This window comes from Eumetopias jubatus, unplaced genomic scaffold (assembly GCF_037043125.1).
Source record: "Eumetopias jubatus isolate StellerSeaLion01/CBP00866 unplaced genomic scaffold, mEumJub1_p1.0 scaffold_4, whole genome shotgun sequence".
Classification (NCBI taxonomy): Eukaryota; Metazoa; Chordata; class Mammalia; order Carnivora; family Otariidae; genus Eumetopias; species Eumetopias jubatus.
This window is the reverse complement of record NW_028274810.1, coordinates 126,295,653-126,316,421: the sequence shown is the minus strand read 5'-3', so window position 1 is coordinate 126,316,421 and position 20,769 is coordinate 126,295,653. Positions and strand designations below refer to the sequence as shown.

General features: G+C 39.4%; 1 long non-coding RNA gene across 1 annotated transcript in view; it reads left to right on the top strand.

Annotated features, from left to right (window-relative positions):
- Nucleotides 1–20,444, top strand: part of LOC148164604 (uncharacterized) — a 32,587-nt gene extending 12,143 nt beyond the window's left edge. Inside the window, exons 3-5 of the long non-coding RNA XR_015768089.1 lie at nt 425–4,237; nt 17,777–17,903; nt 19,716–20,444. This is a non-coding gene — a long non-coding RNA (uncharacterized LOC148164604). The remainder of the gene's footprint in view (nt 1–424; nt 4,238–17,776; nt 17,904–19,715) is intronic.
- Nucleotides 20,445–20,769: the final 325 nt, after the last annotated feature.

Sequence of the window (20,769 nt, the reverse complement as noted above, 5' to 3'; positions counted from 1 at the left end):
ACCCAGTGTATGGATACAGACAGTTACTCCAAGGAATGCACGCTAAAAGTTGGAATTGTCCTCCATGACACCAATATCCAAAAGTTCACAATGTACCCCAAATATTTTTGTTGCCTTTAATAACTCTGTTGATCGTCTGTGAATATATGTAAATATTTTTGAATTAGCATCTGTATCTTCATTCCCTACCTCTGGGGTAACAAGTTCCATATGTTTATTCTCAACTCAGTTGTCCTTTTGTTTGTTGCTTAAAGTCTCTCGAATTTCAAAGGATGTTTCTAGTATTCTGAGATCTCATGAACGAGTTATAGCCAACTTATTTAAATCCTTCATGATTGCATAGATTTCAATTATATCTTACTCGGTCTTTGTTTTCCCATCTTCCCAATCTGAAGAGTCATAGTATTTTTGAAACTCCTTTTAGAAACATTAGGTGTTGTCTCTGTGATGCCAAACATCTGGCTGAATATGGAATAAAGAAGGGAAGCATCAGGATGTATTCACATATCCAGCTGTTTGGCATTAGGTAAGTAAGTTTCTACTTCTCATTCAGATATATAGAGGCAGGGACTGTATGGCCATCTCTTCCTTCCTCTAAGGGTTACTGACTGGTGCAAGAGGGTAATAGGGTTTAGGAATGATAAATCAGGATGTCATGGTGTCAACACATCCAAAGAGGTGATTGAATTCAATTTCTGTTCTCTGGCTTTGAAACAATAAGATGATTTTCCTCTAGTGACTTGCAATGGCAGAGAACTGAAAATGAATTCCAAAAAGGAAGCCTCCAAGAGTGTTTAGCAACTAGATGGGGGCTTTGTTGCTGTTGTGGTAAGTTTTAAAGTTAGGACATCCTGTGGTTTGGGAGGGATCAGAAAAAGTGACCAGGAAGAACTATTAAGGAAGTGTTCTTGAAAACCCTTTTCTCAAACGAGGCCATAATTGTGTAACTTGTATAGAGTTGCAGTACTTTCATAGTGTACTGCACAAGACATCTTCCATGATAAATTACCTACAACACTTGGATAATGGAAGAAAAGGGCCATTTAATATTACATACAATAAGCAAAGTATTGCGGTTTCTAATTAAGTGCCCAAGTCTGTTGTACAATGAACTATTTGTTGAACTTTTAAAATATAATTTGGAACCTTTGAGTAAATGACTTACGGCCATGTGGTAAAAAACAGAGACATTTATGCTGGGACACATGGATTGCATTATCTTTTCTTGGGCTTGCTTGCTCTTCTACAGACTGGGAGAGACTACCTGGTATCGCCAGAAAGCAAGAATGCAGGTGATTTGGCAGGAAGGACCCTACTCTGCCTTAGCCAGCAGTAAGCCAAAGGTCATTCTGAAAGAAATCCTTAGATTAGCTATTGTCTGGGAGGTGGTACCTTCTGATTTTGAAATGCTAGTGACATCAAGGACAAAGAAATCCCAATAGGGCCCAGGGAACTGTGTACTAGTTTAAGAAGGGTTCCTTAGGTCATGTTGTGCAACAACCTGTTTCCTGAAATTTACCTTCAGGGAGAAATTGAAACCCTTCCTTGTGCCTGGTTATATAACTTAAGGACAAGAGCGCACATGCCAGCATGTTCATGCATATATTTTGATCCCTTTAATAGTCTTAAGTTATTTGAAGTTCCCATTTACTTGGATTTGGCCAGAAACAGTCTCAGTTCTCAGAAAAAAAAAAAATGTCTTAAAGAACCACCAAGAGGCTCAAGAGGCTTCTGGGACATCAAACATCTTTACAAACATTTTTGATGAGTCAAGTGTAAACAAATCAGATAGATAGAGGCCAATTTTTTTCTTGACAAACATGAACTTAATAATAAGGAAATGAGGCTTGGGAGGGAAAAAGAAAAGGTGGGAAGGTCTTGGGAAAACATGTTCTGAACTTTGATGATCACAAAGTGTTATACAAAGATTTCTTGATACATGAACACGACCAGAGCTGGATTCACTCAACACTGCTATTGTTCCAGCAGGAAATCTGGCGATAACATTTGGTTCAGTTGCTATTTAGTATCTGCCGAAAGTGACTCTGATATAAACTCCTCCATGATGTCACAGTTCTGCACAGTAATTGATCGTACTGTTTGGGGGTGCCCTTTTTTTTTTTGAGAATTAGAATACTTCCTTGCTTAGTAAATGTGAATATAATCACATCTAGAATTCAGGAAGTACAAGTAAGGATATCAGAAAAGACTTCTTGTATAAGAGGATGCTTAAAATAAGTTTTAAAGGATATGAAGAATTTAGCCATTCGTAGAAACATGGTCGAGCTAGTAGGAAAAATGCTTCAGAGCATGATAGAAGTGAAGGGCGTTTTCAGGAAACTACAAATAGTCTGGATTCCTAGAATGTCAAGTGGAAGGAGGTGGAAGGGGCTGAGATTGGAAAGGAAAGCGGGGCTCAGATCAGGACAATATTTGGAGGGTAATTATTAACTTTAGAGAGGTTGTAATGAGGAAGAGGAATGGTCACATTAGACCTGGTGCTTGGCTGCGATGTGGAAAATGAATGAGATGGAGCTAAGACTATAATTGGGTAAAAGATTTGAGTGATGTTGCACTATTTCAGGAAGGATCTTAAAAAGATCTCAAAAGTGGCCATGGAAATAGGGGTAGATGGCAGGATGGGAGAGTAAATAAAGAGAATCTCTTTTTCTAGCAACAATACTAAAAGCTAGGAAAGATGGAGAGGTGGTGGCTAGCCTTCCAATAAGCACAAACTCTGGAACACAGATTTTGGGTTCAGAAGTCTGGGTTCAAAACCCACCACCAAAACTTACCAGATGGGTGACCTTAGACAACTCACTTAATCTGTCTGTTCCTTAGTTTCTCCCTCTGTCTAATGGGAATAAAATAATCTAACTCAAAGGGTTGTTATAGGAGGAATAATTGAGTTAATATGTGAAGCATATAAGGAGTGTCTGGCAAAGAGTAAACATTACACATTCTATATTAATAGTGTGCTATGCACAGGTATTGTGCCCAGCTCTTAATATCTATCTTCTTGGTTAATCTTTAAAATAACCCCATGAAAAGGGCATGGCCTTCTTATTTTTCAGATGAGAATACTGCAGCTTGGAGGGTTTACACAACTTTTCATAACTTTTCCATAATCATAGAGCCAGTAAGTAATAAAAATGCAATATAAGTCCAGAGCTCCATGCCCTTAACATTTTGTTATGACTTCTGTGAAAGTTCAAGTCTTCTTGCCTCTGAAGAGGGAGAAACTCAGGCGTAACATACAATATATGATGCCTTCTCTCCCATTCGTGTCCAGAAGAGGGTGCATGCAGCAGTACGCTTCATGGGAGGTGGCGTGGTACCACAGAAAGTAGGGAAGTTCAAATTTAGGACACCTGGTTTAAATAACAACTCCTTAACTTATGATTATTGCTTTGAGAAATTTCTTCATCTGGGTGTGGTTGAAGATGGAAGATAATCAAACTGGAGAAAGCCCTTTATAAATGATAACATGCCAGATAAGCATTAGTCACTGATTGTCGCTTTAAAAAGAGTAAAATAATAGTCAGCCATGATTGTGACTCCATCTTTTCTCAACCAAGAAAGCCAGCAATAAATAAAAATCATCCCTCTCCAACATCATTAATTCTACATATTCAGGAAAAATATCTTTGTTACTCTCCATTGTACACAAACTTGAAAAGGTAATTCACTGTTGCTTCTTACTTCCTTCCAGTCAGCACTATGTTAGCATGACTCAAACATTATTCTAAATCATTTAGCATAAATGAATGCTTCTTCCAGATGGGAGGAGAGAGGAGTAAGACCAAAAGAGAGCAGCTCAGAACTTCCTAAACTAAGGTCTTTTTTCCTCTGGGGATCCTTGAGCATATTCCCAGTAGTCTATGAGATTTTTTAACTTGGGAATTTCATATCAATTGCAATCTAAAAATATGTACATAAGCATATTTTTGACCATCTGATGGCAACCTCACAACCAAGAATTGTCCCCATATTCAATAGTGTTTTTGTTTTGAGTTTGTTGTACCCAAGTAGTTCTACTTCATCCTGGGCTAGAGTGAAAAAAACATGGAGGCAGAATTACTATGTAAACGGTGCATTTCTGCCAAGTGAAGGCCAAATGACATCATGTTATGGTTCCACAGTAGTTGGAACAGAGAAGAGTGGTGGAAAAAATGACTGATCTCACAGCACACAGATGTATGGGCACGATGACCGCAAAAGAACTTGAACCTTAACAGTGAGTACCATGTTCCTTTGTGAGTGGTTTTAATTTCAAGAACACAACAACATCCTTCACATTAAATAAATGTTACTAAATTGAATTTCACTGCATTGCAACTTTTGTTTGTATTTAAGTAGTAAATGTGTTTAAATTTTATAGTTTAAATGATTTATAGACATAAGAAGTTACATCCAGGTTTAGAATTGGATATATTTTAGCAACATTTTAACAAAAATAATTTAAATCAACATGGACATTAAACAGAACTTCTGTTTCTTTTGAAAGGAGTCTAGCCATCACTCAAATTTGAGAAACACTGAAATAATGGGAAAGAACACAGGTTTTGGAATTAGGTAGAACTGGGTTCAAGACTCAATTCTTCTGCTCCTTGGCTGTGTCATCTTAGGTGGGTTGCTTTACTTTTCTAAGCCTTAGCTCCTTCCTTTCTAAAAGGTGTTCATGATAATAATCACAAGCACAAATTCAGTTCTTCCTATGTGTCAGAAATGCTAAAAGTACTGAGCCTACATTAATTCTTACCATTAAAACAATCCTATGAAGTATATACTAATATTTTTTTTCCATAGGTGAGGAAATGAAACAGAAAAATTAAGCAATTTGTATAAAATCACATGGCTGTACCTCTGAAACAAATAATATATTAGATGTTTTTTTATTTTTTTGTTTTTTTTAAAGTTTTTTTTTATTTATTTATTTGAGAGAGAGAGCACATGAGAGGGGGGAGGGTCAGAGAGAGAAGCAGACTCCCTGCTGAGCAGGGATCCCAATGCGGGACTCGATCCAGGGACTCCAGGATCATGACCTGAGCCGAAGGCACTCGCTTAACCAACTGAGCCACCCAGGCGCCCATGTTTTTTTTTTTTTTTAAAGAAGATAGTAGGAAGGGAAAAATTAAGGGGGGGGGAATAAAAAGGGGAGATGAACCATGAGAGACTATGGACTCTGAGAAACAAACAGGGTTCGCGGGAGGGATGGGTTAGCTGGGTGAGGGGTATTAGAGAGAGCACATATTGAATGGAGCACTGGGTGTTATACGCAAACAATGAATCATGGAACACTACATTAAAAACTAATGATGTGGGGCGCCTGGGTGGCTCAGTCGTTAGGCGTCTGCCTTCGGCTCAGGTCATGATCCCAGGGTCCTGGGATCGAGCCCCGCATCAGGCTCCCTGCTCAGCAGGAAGCCTGCTTCTCCCTCTCCCACTGCCCCTGCTTGTGTTCCCTCTCTCACTGTGTCTCTCTCTGTCAAATAAATAAATAAAATCTTTAAAAAAAAAACTAATGATGTAATGTATGGTGATTAACATAACATAATAAAATAAAATTTAAAAAAAATCACATGGCTATCAGAACATGGATCTAGGTCATCTGACTCTAGAGCTGAAGCTTAACCACTTTGTTACACTGCCTTTAGAACATCCACCATGGTTTCTTACATAAATTTGTGTTACATATATTCATATGCAGCTTTCCAGGATTAGTTTCTGAGCTCTCTCCTGACACAATCTAAGTTCCATGGTTGCCCTCCCTCCCCAGACTGGTAGAAGCACATTTGGGGAAAAGCTGGGAACAGTTCCAAAGACAACCCCTATTAGTGTCACAAGGTCTAACTCGTTCCTTCTCAATGTCTACTGAATGTCAGACACTGTGCCTAACAATTAGATGGTGACCTCATTCAAACATGAAACAACATGGTTAACAAATTAATTTCATTTAGGAAGGAAACTTTTTTAATGCTGAGTAATATTCCGTTTAATGTATATACCACATTATTTAATGCACTCATTCATAAATGGAAATTTAGGTTGATTCCATGTCTTGGCAAATATGAATAGTGCTGCAGCGAACATGGGAGTTCAGATACATATCTCTCAGGATCCTGATATCACTTCCTTCAGATACATAGCCAGAAATGAGAGCAATAGACCTTATGAAAATCCTGCCATTTGCAGCTACATGGATGAACATGGAGGTCATAAGGCTAAGTGAAATCAGCCAGACACAGAAAGACAACTGCTACAGGTTACCACTTATCTGAAAAATCTAAAATAATCAAACTCATAGAAGCAGAGAGTAGAATGGTGGTAGCCAGGGGCTGTGAGGAAGAGGAAGTGAAGATATGTCGGTCAAAGAGTACAAAATTGCAGTTATGCAAGATGAATGCGTTCTAGAAATCTAATGCACAGCATGGTGATGATAGATAACTATCCTATACAGTTTATAGTTGACCCTTGAACAATGCAGGGGTCAGGGGCACCAACACTCTCCTGCAATTGCAAATCTGTGTATAACTTCTGACTCCTTAAAAGCTCAACTACTAACAACTTTCCATTGCCTGGAAGCCTTACCAATAACATAAACAACCGATTGATACATATTGTGTATGTTATATGTATTAGACTGTATTCTTACAATGAAGTAAGCTAGAGAAGTATTATTAAGGAAATCACAACGAAGATAAAAATACATTTGCAATAGTCTGTGTGTGTATTTATTGAAAAAAATCGGCCTAGAGGTGCCCCGGCAGGCCAGGGACTGCGGAGGCAGCTGGCCTGGCCCCCCGATTGTGATGTTCTGCACCTGGGGGTCTGGATCTGCAGTAGCAGGCACAGGGCAGGCCCACAGGAGGTAACAGTGGCTGGGAGGCATAGTACATACAGCTGCCCCTTATGTGGAGGGGTACCCACAGGCAGTGGTTAGCAGCAGCTGCTGCCATACGTGGCTGCCTGGCTTCTGGAAGCCTCAGGATGGGAGGAGGGTCCTTGCCAGCACAGGAAGGGCGCAAGGCCAGCAACCCTGGAACCCCGAGAACTTGGAGTTTCTCTTGGGATTGCTCACCGGACCACTCCATCCTGCACACAGGGCGACCTGCAGCCCTGCCCGGTCCCGGCCCTGAAGGCTGCTAAAAGCTTTGGCTGGCCTCCGCGGATACTCAGGAGACAGCAGGTGAGATCTCTTGGCCAGTCGCCTTTGATTCAATCCTGTGAAAACTTGAACAGGCAGTTGTAAATAAATGCCTTGTGGCTTTTGCTGTCAACTCTGAAAAAAAATCCAGGTATAAGTGAATCTGTGAAGTTCAAATCCATGTTATTCAAAGGTCAACTGTGTATGTTTGTGTACATATATGTGTATATATACAGAAAGAGAGAGAGACAGACAAAGATTTATTGCTAAGGATTGCTTATGTGATTATAGAGACGGGTAAGTCCAGATCCAGGCAAGCTATTAGTATATGTGAGTATAGTTTCATGAGCCTGAGACCCAAGAAAGCCAATGCTTAAATTCTAGTCTGAGTGTGAGTCCAAGTGTTAGCTTTTATTACTTGAATTACAAGAGGAGACTCATTTTCTCAGCTTGAACACAGTCAAGGAGAGAGAGAAAACTCTTTTTTACTCAGCATCTTTTCTTTTATTCAGGCCTTCAGTGAATTGGATGAGGCCCATCCATTTGGAGAGTAAAAATGACTCAAATGTCTATCTCCTCCAGAAACACCTTCGCAAACATACACAAAATAATGTTTAAACAAATATCTGGGCACTTCATGGCCCCGTTGAATCGACATATAAAAATAGCCATCATAGTAATCCTTAAGATGACTGATTTATACACTGATGAACTTCATTCATGTACTCATTCAACCAGTGCATCAACAAATATTTTACTGGCCTCCATGCGCTAGGCACTATACCAAGCTGAATGTTCAAAGGTAAATAAATCTCATCCTGTCCTCAAGACTGCAAAATCTATTGGTCACATTGATAAATAACTATTACCTATGATATAATATAAAAATTATCCTCAGAAAGTATTCTGTGATCCTTAATCATTGAAACCTTTAGTGTTTTGTAAATATGTTTTAAATATACAGGTTTTTCACTTTATAAATGGAAGCCAAGCTCAAGCCACATCTTTATAGGGAAGGTCTTGAAATCCAAGAGTAAAAGCACTGATTAACTTCTGTGAGCTTTAGTTCTCGCCACTGGAGTTTCCTATAGGGTGTATCCCACAAAGCATGGATCCTCAATTATGCCCCACTGGATGTGTTCTGAGGAACTGGAAATTGGAGGAGGGAGGGTAAAATTCCTGTTCGGTTTCCCTATAAACATCTTTGACGCAGTGAGAATGGGAGGTGAAGGTAGTGCAGAAAGGGTTCATTTATCTAGCCAACCAATAAAATGGCAATGCCCCCTTCATATACAGGGCATTAAGTACCACAGGGAATCAATCAAATCACATTTAGCAGTGAATTGGAATTAAAATCTAATGCAAGGTGAGGGGGAGATAGAGATAAAGGATGGGGTATACCACGTACCATGTCTTTCCTGAGAAGTGAACTATTTTTAGGAGGGGAGCTCAGACTAATAATTTGGTTTACGTACCCCTCAACCCTTTCCAACCCTTAGCATGGAGGTTTTTGGAAAGAAAAACTGTGGGGGGCGGGTATTAAAAAAACATGGCTGAGAGGTAATTAGGTGGAACAGGTAAGAACCTGAGTTCTGGATTCAGAGATACGAGTTGGAACCCAGTTTTGCTATTGAATAGCTATGACACTTTGGGGGAGATATTTAATTCCCTGGTGTTAATTTCTTCATCTATAATATGGAAATGAGGATCATACTTAATTTTTAGGGATGATGCAAACATTACATGTGGTAAAAATCTGGAGGGTTACTGAACCAGAGGACACACTTGAGTAGTTAGCTTTTTTATTACTTGAATTAAACTAAGTCTAAATAGATGTCTTTCTTTTTATAGTGCCTGGCACAATGTAAACACTCAGTGAGTATTGCTAATTGCTAGTGATAATTATGGGTAATAGAAATATTATAACTGCTTTTTTAAATTTACATTATCATAATACAGAAAATTCATGAAGAAAAACTGAGATGGAGAAAAACAAATTGACATGGTCAAATGAGACTTCAACCAAAATCTCAGAGAGAGTGCTTTTTCCATCTTGAAAATGGCCGAATTTTGCCACAGGTTTCCTATATAGAAAGAAAGCTTACCTTGTCTCTACTTCATGTCACTCAACCTCACAATGCAGAAAGCCAGATTATCCACTGTGTCTCTTGTTCTTAGACCAAGAGTAGACATCATCTTCCATGTGCTTGTGGGAAGGTTTGAGGTTTGTCTGGCTCCAAAGAGCTAATCCAAGGAAACATCTTCCATTCTTCACCGGGATATTAACCCAAAAGAAAATTGGAGGCTGCTGTGGCTAAGCAATTGGAAACATTTTCCAGAAAATAGCGTGTTACAGCTCTGCATTAGCCCTTCTCCTTTCTAGAATTGTTAAGGCTGCCTTGCGTTGGCATGTGTCGAAATCACCACTTACTTGCTTTCTGTGTGCTAGGCTCTGGTAGGTGTTTTGTAAACATTATCTCATTTTCGTCTTATCAACAGGGCTGTGAAGTCAACACTAATACCCCATATTTACATGTGAGAAACTTGAAACTTAAAGAGGTGTACCTGAATGAGGAGTACCCCCTCACCACCACATTATGGTACAGAGTTTTGTTAACAAATTTGACTCTTGGGTGAGTTTGAAACGACTCAGTTTGGTGAGGAAAGCCAGGCTCGTAGGCTCACACCTCTGGCCATGGTGTTAATCCAAGTCTTTCTCAACCCTGGGAGCACGGCAGAAACTTGCTGAGAATGGGCTGGTTCTCTCCACAGAATGGACGGAATAGACAGCTTGTTGACTGTTCCTTGGGCCACAGAAAACCTGCAAGCCATGTGCTTCAAAGAAAAGCCAGACTTCTCAGGAGAAGTTATCTATTCCAGATTGTGCAAAACTCTGGAGAGTGGAGCTAGTCAGGTTAATGCAGTTGAACGCAAAGACAAAGTAGGAGGGGAAAGAAAGCAAAACTAATGAAGCTCAGCCTTTGATCTCTGCTAATCAAGGCATTTCACGAGGTACTTTATGATCATGTAGTACTCAGTTCCTAATGAAAATGCTTTAAGTATGATTTTACTGGAGAGATCTAAGAAGCAACCATTTAGGGAAGCAAGCCAGATATTAGGTAACTCAAGACCACTCAGGAAATCAAAACAAAGTTACAGCTCCATTAGCCAAGTGTAATGTTTTTGGAGGGAAGGCAAAGGGGCCCAGGTAGCCAGAAATTTTCCCTGCCTTCATTCTCCCCAGGGAAAATATCAAGTACATTGCACGTTCTGGGGCATCTCAATCCCTATTCTTAACCCTTATGCAAGCAGGGCTACAAGTCTTTTACCACCTTTGCACGCTAGCACTCAGCTGTTTACCTTAAAATAATTTGCCTTTCCACTCTTGGCAGAGTCTAACTTGCCAGATGGACACTTCATTGAGTGTACATGTTCTGGAAGGAAGGAAATGTCTCTCGGGATGTGTCTGATGGAATACAAAGATGTCCAGTGTATTACTCTACATTTCAATAGCGCTTCATATTTGCAAAGGGCTTTATCATAATGCTTCATTAGTGATTGCATAAAACAACCCAATGAGGGAGATGGTGATGTGTTTGCCGTACAAACAAAACTGAGACACATTCAGGCTAATTTGCTTCAGCCCACACAGCAAGGATTAGAAATTCCAGACTCAGAGCTGCATGTTTCCAGAGCCTCACTTGCCTTAGGTTCTCGGGGTTGTGGTTATGTCGATACAAGCACAAACTGATGTTAAATAGCAACCTATAGTGGTACTCTAAGTATCCATGCTAAATATAAACTTTATATAGGGCCCAATAAATACATCGTAATGGAAAGACCATGAAAGTGGTTTGCCACTTCCTTCTTTATTTGCACAATCTCACATTTTTCTGGTTCTCCCATTTGATCGTCAGTGACTCTTCGGTTCTGCCTCCCTTCTCCATTCGCCTCCCAACTGTGAACATCCCCAAGGGTCTAGTTCCTGTGTTTCTAATCCTACTACTCTCTCCAGCTTCAAATAACTCCACAAAATTCATAAATCCTAAATTACCAAATTGTTCTCTCTCTTCCAAATTCTTTCTGTCTTTTATTCATTTGTTGATTCAACACATATTTCTTCTAGCTACCACATCCTAGGGGCACACAACAAATAAATGGTTGAACATCAGAGCTTCCTTTCATCTAGTTCGTGGGCTATCAAGGCAAAGCCACATAGAGAGAATTCCAATATTCTATAGCAAATGTTGTAATAATCTTGGCATTATTAGAGCAGAGAGACATTTTGCCCTACCTGGACTGACAAATCAAGGAAGAAATCCGAGAGGAAATAAACTTGTTCCTAATTCCCAGTCCCAATTAATCACTCAATCACTCATATATCTGGTGATCAATTATTTAGCACTTGCTGAGTCCAAGTCCAGAGTGAGAACAAAAAACATTACGTAAGATACTTATCTTTGTGTGACCTCAAGGATTTTACTATATAGGCAGGAAGAAAGGCATTTCTACAAAACCAGAAGATATCCTCATCACGTTGGTATTTGTCTTCCCTTATGTGTCTGATTGAACAAATTTTATCTCCTACCTTCATTGTTTGTTTGTTTGTTTTTTAGTATGATCCTAGTGGAAAACTAGTTTTCAAAAAAGTTAGAACCTTAATGGAAAACTTTGTGTGCACTAACTAGTTACCATATAGCTGAAAGGAAATTGTATAGCCTCTTTGAATTTACTTCCTTTTGCTGCAAATGGGATTTACTAATAGTATTAATACTATAAGAATGTTGTGGCAATCAAATTGCAGGGATGCTATTACACAAAGTATTTTTCAAACTGTGGCCTGCCCACCATGTGAATAATGGTTAGATTTTTTTTAAGATTTCTTTATTTATTTGAGAGAGAGAAGGAAAGAGAGAGTGTGTGAGTGGGGGGGGAGGGGCAGAGGGAGAGAAGTAGACTCCCCATTGAGTGTGGAGCCCCACATGGGACTCCACCCCACGACCCTGAGATCACAACCTGAGTGGAAACCAAGAGTCAGAGGCTTAACTGACTGAGGCTTCCAGGCCCCGCTGGTTAGATTATTTTTACATTTTAAGTATGAGAGATTTATTTTAAATGTTTAAATTAAATTATTTGCAAATACATGAATAAAAGTGTTATCACATCTATTTCAAGCAGGATAGATTGTAAGATGTTTAACAATCTTGAATCTATTTTCATCATATGCTCCAAATAATTCGTACCGTGTTAGTAACTGTCAAAAGGCATTGGGAATCAGAATTTTAATTTTATGGGAAAGATTCTAGAAATCATCAAATGATATCTCCTGTTTTTTCAATAAGATAGTTGGGACTTACAGTGGTTTAGTATCTTTCTTAGGATCATAAAACTGATTAAATGTAGACATGAATTTGGAGCTCATGTCTGCTGGTTCCTCATGCATTAAATTGTACTTCATGAATTGAGTCAATTTCTTACTGGAGGCGAATTACTTAGGTCGTATTAGGCCAAGGAAAATAAGATCCCATCTGTGGGATATGTGATCCAATGGATTTTATTTCTCTGCTGTTCTGCTTTACTTAGCACCATGTTATACATGAGATAGAGAGGGAAACAGGTTGGCACCAGAAATAACAGACTCCCAGAGGGCAGGTATGGAAATTTATCTCCTGTTATGAAGTCCCAGAAGCTCAGATCACTTATTTCTTGGGACTCCATGCATTTCCATCTCCAAATCTCCCACCCACCACACACACACGCACACACACACACACACACACACACACACACACACACACAACCAAAGATCCTCTGAATGGTATCCTGAGAGATGGAAGAGGTAGGGATTTATTCAGCACCTCTCATTCCATACTGGTCAGGGGTTGCCACACAGGGAGATAATTCACTCACACCTCCACATATGATGCCTGGTGGGGGGCCACTAGGGGAGTTACACTCTAGTGTCAGGGAAGACCCAGGGTAGAAAATGAGAGTTGGGCGGTGCAGCTGTAGCATAAACTGAGCCATCACTGAGGGCCATGCTGGAGCGGGGCATGCCAAAATTTGGTGAGAGCAAACATAAGAGATCGGATCTTACTGTGTCTCATATATTCTCCTGTGTGAATATTGACCTAGTACTTACTATGCATCATATATTCTTCCATACAGACCCTAGCAAAGGTCTTAATATGCATCATATACTCTTTGGACTGCTTTCTACGTATTAAATTCATTTAATCCTCACAATAACTTATAATGTAGGCACTAGGACTATATCCATTGAGGGAGAAAGGTTAATTAAGTTGCCCAGGCTCACACATTACCAAGTGGTATCGCTGGGAGTTAAAGGCGGGCATTCTGGCTCCAAAGACCATGCTCAGACTATGTGTATGAGGCAGTGCTTCTGAGGTGAATACAGAAGAGAAATGTTTGACTTCTAAGCTGGCATAAAATGAGTAACTATGAAAGATACACCTGAGTCACTCTAATGAATGTAGGAAAGGGTAGTGTAAAACTTCAGAGAATGAATTTTGGGGTCAGACAGGCATTGGTTCACTTTTCCAGCCTCTTTCTGGCTACCTCGCATAGACCACTGAAACTTTAAACCTCAATTCTTTCTTCTGTATAATGAACCATATTTATTTTGTAAGGTCGTTATGAGAAGCAAGCTTTTTAAAAATGCAGAGTGTACTCAGTAAGTCCTTAAGAAATAAATGGTAGCTTAAAATTGTGTATTTTAGGGAATTCTGATTATGTCATATGTCTCTTCTGCTTTTGAAAGAAATGGGAAAAAACAAAGCTTGGTGCTGGCAGTCTATGCCTCAGAAGGAGGCAGGCACATTATTTATTTATATACTTGCCTTTTAGTTGAAATTCCTCTAAAATGTTTTTCCTGCCCTTGGCCAACACACACACAAAAAACAAACAATCCTAACACTGAACAGGACTGAGTTCTCTCTGAAGAATAATCCAGAGGCTGCAGCATGTATGGAGTCCTGGAGGGAGTGGATCTGAGTTAGAATCCCAGCTCCATGATTACTAACCTGCTGGGTAATTTTTTTTTTCTTAATGTCACTGAGTATTAGTTTTTGTATATTTGAACTGGGTATAATAATAATGCTTATTTAGCAGTGTTGTCCTAATGATCAAGTGATACGAAATAGGTAAAGCAACTGGCCCATACTACATGCTCAACTAAGACTGTCTTGTAGGAAAGAAAATATGGGTCCAAATTCTGTCCAAGTGAAAAAGAATCCTTGCTATGATTTTTTTCCACACTTATTATCCTTCTTATTCTATATTAGTGTTTCTAGGGTCGGGAGGGTATCCTCTAAGTATATTTAAGTTGGTATTTGTTTATTAGCCTAGTGAAATGGCAAGTGGCTAAAGAAAATGGGGCTAGTCTGTGACAGAATGGCTAGGTTTGGAGTGGACGATTGGTAAATAATAATGGAGCAATGCATGCAAGTTTAATTGGAATACAATTTTTGAAGAATCATTTTTGAAGCATGAAATGCATTGCCTTTTAAGAACACAGGGTGGCAAAGAACTAATAATCCAATCAAGAAATGGGCAGAAGACACGAACAGATGTTTTTCCAAAGAAGACATCCAAATGGCCAACAGACACACGAAAAAGTGCTCAACATCGCTCGGCATCAGGGAAATCCAAATCAAAACCTCAATGAGATACCACCTCGTATCAGTCAGAATGGCTAAAAATAACAAGTCAGGAAATGACAGATATTGGTGGGGATGTGGAGAAAGGGGAACCCTCCTACACTGTTGGTGGGAATGCAAGCTGGTGCAGCCACTCTGGAAAACAGTCTGGAGGTTCCTCAAGAAGTTGAAAATAGAACTACCCTACAACCCAGCAATTGTACTACTGGGTGTTTACAACAAAGGTACAAATATAGTGATCCGAAGGGGTACGTGCACCCCAATGTTTATGGCAGCAATGTCCACAATAACCAAACTATGGAAAGAACCAAGATGTCCATCAACAGATGAATGGATAAAGAAGAGGTGGTATATATTTACAATGGAATATTATGCAGCCATCAAAAAAAAAACAAAAATAAAAACAAAAACGAAATCTTCCCATTTGCAACAACATGGATGGAACTAGAGGGTATTATGCTAAGCAAAATAAGTCAATCAGAGAAAGACAAGTATCATATGACCTCACTGATATGAGGAATTCTTAATCTCAGGAAACAAACTGAGGGTTGCTGGAGTGGTGGGGGTGGGAAGGATGGGGTGGCTGGGTGATAGACATTGGGGAGGGTATGTGCTATGGTGAGTGCTGTGAATTGTGTTAAGACCGATGAATCACAGACCTGTACCTCTGAAACAAATAATATATTATATGTTTAAAAAAAAAAGAAAAGAAAATAGTAGGAAGGGAAAAATGAAGGGAGGGGAATCGGTGGGGGAGACGAACCATGAGAGACTGTGGACTCTGAGAAACAAACTGAGGGTTTTAGAGGGGAGTGATGTGGGGGGATGGGTTAGCCTGGTGATGGGTATTAAGGAGGGCACGTATTGAATGGAGCACTGGGTGTTATAAGCAAACAATGAATCATGGAACACTACATTGAAAACTAATGATGTAATGTATGGTAACTAACATAACATAATAAAATAAAATAAAATAAATAAAATGGAAAAAAAAAAAAAGAACAGAGGGTGGGCCAGAACCAAGTCTTATTGGTAGGTGATAAGAATATAGAGAAGAGAGGAGTTTTGAGGTAAGGGCTGTACTTAGTCTGTTTTCCAGGAGATTCAGATGAGACACATTTGGCCACAAAATTGCTTCTTGGGCACTACACCTACAAAATTGGTTGAGCAGCAGTTCTTGTAGTTATGAGGTCTGAGAATGAGGACTAGGTCATATATAAGACTGCTTATCTTTTGTTTAGGTCTTAGTTTGATATTTGGCCAAAGCCAACATTGGACAGGTGCCTAGTTGCCTCCCAGGAGGTGGTTGGATTCAGAGCATAGCATCTGGGTTACAGCAAAGATCACATCAGGGATATTGTGCATGAAATATCCTGGCGCTCACCATTATCTAAATCCATTTGGTACATGGTGTAGACTGGCTCTGGGATTTAGAAATGAAGTTGGCATTACTCAATTTCCCATGTAAATTTAGTGATATTATATTAATAGAAACAGCATATATTTCATAGTTCAAGACAAAGGACCACTCCCAAATAATTTCTGGGAAAACACCCCCCTCGGGGTGGGGGGAGTCTCATCCCTGCATATAATCTTCTCATGACTCATGCTCTTCCATGGTAGCCACCCACCTTCCTCCAGCCTGCACTCCTCATCCACACTAAGGTACCCTGCCAGTGAAGTCACTGCTTTAGAGTAGTACATCGTGCTGTTTGTTGTGACTTCTGAGAAATGCTACTAACTGTATCAAGAGTACTATTTCCCAACTCGCCCCAAGTTGTGACATTCTGGAGATTCCAAAATGATGTTTTGCCTAAGACTTCCTAGGCCAGGAAAAATCATCTATTTTATGCAGAAAGAGAGCAAATACCTTTCCCCTCTTACCGGGAGGCCAATGTACTCTAGGACACTAGAAGGGGCCCTAGCAATGTATTCCCATGATTCTATATTTTATAATATTCACGGCGTATATTTAAACTGCAATCAGTCAAGACTACTGTCTCTTTCTTCTACTCCTCAGTCATTTATAACCCTGTGTCTAGTGGTGTTGGAATGGCTAAGGGTATTTGGAGGATCCAGCTAAGGGAAAGTTGAAATCGAGGACTCTTCAGCTTGGACTTAGCATGTGGTTTGTAGATATTTCTGTGTTATGATTAATATATTTCTAGCCACCCAGTATAGAAATGGCTTTTAGAAATACTTCTGCTGCCCCATCTGCTGGCACACCATTGTGATATGGAGTTCCAGGCCAGATGATTTAATGTGATATTAATGGGTCGTCTGGCATGCAGAACTAGAATTATATGGCTAGAGGGAAAGAAGAAACAAGTTTGAAATGTATGACCCAGGAGCCAATTCTGGAAAATTCTACCATTTTTTTAAATGTGCAAAATTGCAAGCAGAGGATTTGGGTTTCATCAAAGCCGAGAGAAAATGGAAGCCCTCCACTGTCAGAAACATACTTGATGATGTAACATAGATAATTATAAATGTTCCATATGCTTTTTGTCTTGTACATGTAAATCACCCACAGTGGAATTTATCATAATTCTGTGTTTATAAGGGCAAAATTCCAAAAGATACTACAAAGAACGAGTATGCTTATAACTAAAGTTGCATGTTTTATGCATGCTATTGATAATAAAAAGGAATTTTGATCAGTTGCAATAGAGCAAAGGCTGAACTATCTTTCTATTCTATTGTAAAAATCACAAAAATGTCCTATGACTAGGTGGGGATCAAGGAGCATGTAGCCAAGAAATGTAGAAAAAAAGAATTATAGAAGTGTCAAACAGTTAAGAAAAATATCATTTTTGTGGATTGTTGGGGAATGTTTGAAGTGCTTATCAACTTTTTACATATTATAACTTATGGTGGCTCCTTTTCTCATACATAAACATTCACTTTTTTTCTTATTCTGTGCTGATAATTTGCATTCATTTCCTTGCAGTGGTACACCTCGACTGTATAAAATTCCAATGTCACAAAAGTTAGATCTGCTTCTGCCTCTGGCTGCTGTACCTTTTGTCATCCAGTCCCGGGGTGGCTGTGCATCGTTTGTGCCTCTGTGCGGCATGGTGAGCTTCCTTTAAACTGTTCACTCAGCTCCCACTGCCCCTTCTCCCCACAGTTTCCAACATGGTGTGTGGGGTTGAGCCGGGGAACAGGAATCATTCTGACCTCTTTCAAACCCAGTGACCTCATCATCTACCTCTAATCTGAATCATTGACCCCCCCAGACCACACCCTTTCAGGCTTTCCCGCCCCAGGCAATCAACACATAGATACCAGGGGAACCTGACTCCTCACACAGATGTGCGGGAATCTCAGGACTGGCTCATGCAGGACTCCTGCAACAGAGCATCTTCTAACCAAGGTAACAAAAAGAGGAAACAACTGTGTGGGTGTGAGAACCAAAATTCTTAAAAAATTCCTAGGAACAAGTTTAGGGAAGCTGAGTCACTAGCTTGACAATGGGCAAGAGAAATGCTCTTCTTTGAGCAATAAGTTGCATCACACCACTCTCTGGCCTAAAGCCTTTCTGTAACTTTCCTTTGCATCTGAAATAAAACTGAAAGACCTGGCAATGGTCTTCAAAGTCCTTCATGATCTGCCGCTCCCTCCAAACTTTCTAACCACATCTGTTGTGACTTTGAGCTTTGTTCACCAAATTCTGGGCGCCCTGGCCAATGTTCGGCCCATCTGACTTGCCCAGATTTCCACCTCTGTGCCTTAAAATATACACATCTTACTTTCTGGACATTCTTGTCCATGCTTTTCATCCAGTTTTTATTTTCTCATGCTTAGGATCTCCACTTACATGTCTCAAACTTCTCAAAAAAGTCTTTCATGACCACACTATCTAAACCAGATCCCATCCCTTACTTTCTACCTCAGCATCAAACACTTAGTATTTAGCACTTCTTATATTTATTTGATTAATCTATATACTTACTTGTACACTTTCACCACACTAGAAATTTTGTGGTACCTAGAGGTTCTCCGGAGATATTTGCCTATTATCTTCAAATGATATTATAAATAGAGCCATAGGAACTTATAAACACGCATGTGATACAACTTTAAACGTGTACAATTTCAGATCACACTGCCTGTTGATAGATAGTTGGATAGATGGATAGACAGACGATAGATGATAGAGATGATAGACAATAGATGACAGATAGAAAAATAAATATGTATTGAATTAATACATGGTACATGCATGAATGAATGATTCCATAAACTGAAGATATGGATCAGGAGCAGAGTCAGGTGAATCGGAGTGGGTATGAAGATAAGCATGTATTACCTAGGCCACAAAATTTAAGAAGACTCTCACTCTTGGATCCTGAAAGGTTCTTATAATGTTTCATATGCTGATTCTATACTTCTGTGAACCTAACAGAGAGCCTTCTTAAATTTTCAGCTCTAGCCCTTTCTCTTACCTCATCCTACTCTGAGCCCTGAAGTAGTGACCTGGTAGAGACTCCAAACAGAGACAGATGTCCTCTACTTGCCTTAACTGACTGTCATTTGGGGTGGGGATAATTTATGGTGACCTAAACATTCATGATTGGCATGGACGATTTCACTTCTTAGCCATGTTCTTGCTGGCACAGGTCTTGATAATTCATGGGCTGGTGGTTCTCCATATTCAGTGTGCATGGTGAATCCTGCAGGATGCTAATTTAAAAGTGTAGATTACCATCTTTTACCCCAGAAGTTCTGATTCAGTGATCCTCAGAGCACACTTTGAAACTCACTGCTCTAGTCCTTCTTAAGGTCAGCTGTATGTCCTTTAATCAGCTCAGTGTGAAAATACAACAGGAACTTGTGGCAGAAATCTCATTACAAGGTCACCAAACCCTGTTTTGTTTTCCTTCTAGAAACACAAGCCACAACTCCCACCTGCCTTGAGGTCACGTGAAGCCATGGGACTGATTTCTGGGCAGGAGGGATAAATGTCACATCTGGGTCAGGTTCATAAAACTGCCGAGGGGATCCTCTATGCTCTCTTCCTTCTGTCATTGAACAACCAGATGCAGAGCATAACAGGGCCAATCTAAAGACACAGGACATGAGAGAAACCACTGAACGGAAGGATCCCACATCTCTGACTGACTGTGTGGAGCAGCTTCCCTGGATCCAGCATGATCTGGTCTATAATGTGAGAGAAAACTAAACACTTAATTGTGCTAAGCCACCAAGATTGTGTGCTCAACAGTTAACATCACCTTCTCTGACAAATATGAAACTCAGTTTTCCCCTCTGATCAAGGTAAAAAAATGTAGTACTTGGCATTAGCATGCTGTATCACTTTTAAAATTTTCCTTTGTATTCAGCATATTAAATGTCCTGAAATTCACAGGAGATGACAAAGAAACGCATTAGATCCATATTGAAGATGAAGGTGTGGGCTCTAGAATCGGACTACTTGGGTCTGCATCCCAACTTCACCACTTACTAACTGATGCTTGGGAAGAGATATGTAATCTTTCTGAGCCATGGTTTCTCATTTATAAAATGAAGGGGATAATAGCACACTATAAATGGTAATGCTAGAATGGTAACTATTATTTCTGTAATCATCATCATCATCATTAGTACATAGTTAACATGAGAATTAATATTTATTTTTACTAAATATATAATAATAATGTAGTTATAGGATATAATAAACCTATTATATTATTATTACACATCAATAGTAACATTATTGATATTCATGTGTACTAATATTAGTATTATATATTATTATAATATTTTACATAACATATTAATATTAGTAATACATATTAGTAAATATACGTTATTGGTATTAGTAAAATTGGAAATGTCTTACGTGTATTTTTTTCTTGATCATATTTTCAGGTTTTGCAAATCCAGAGTTTTTATCCCATGTACTGGATATTGATATTATAATTCTAATTATGTTGAAAA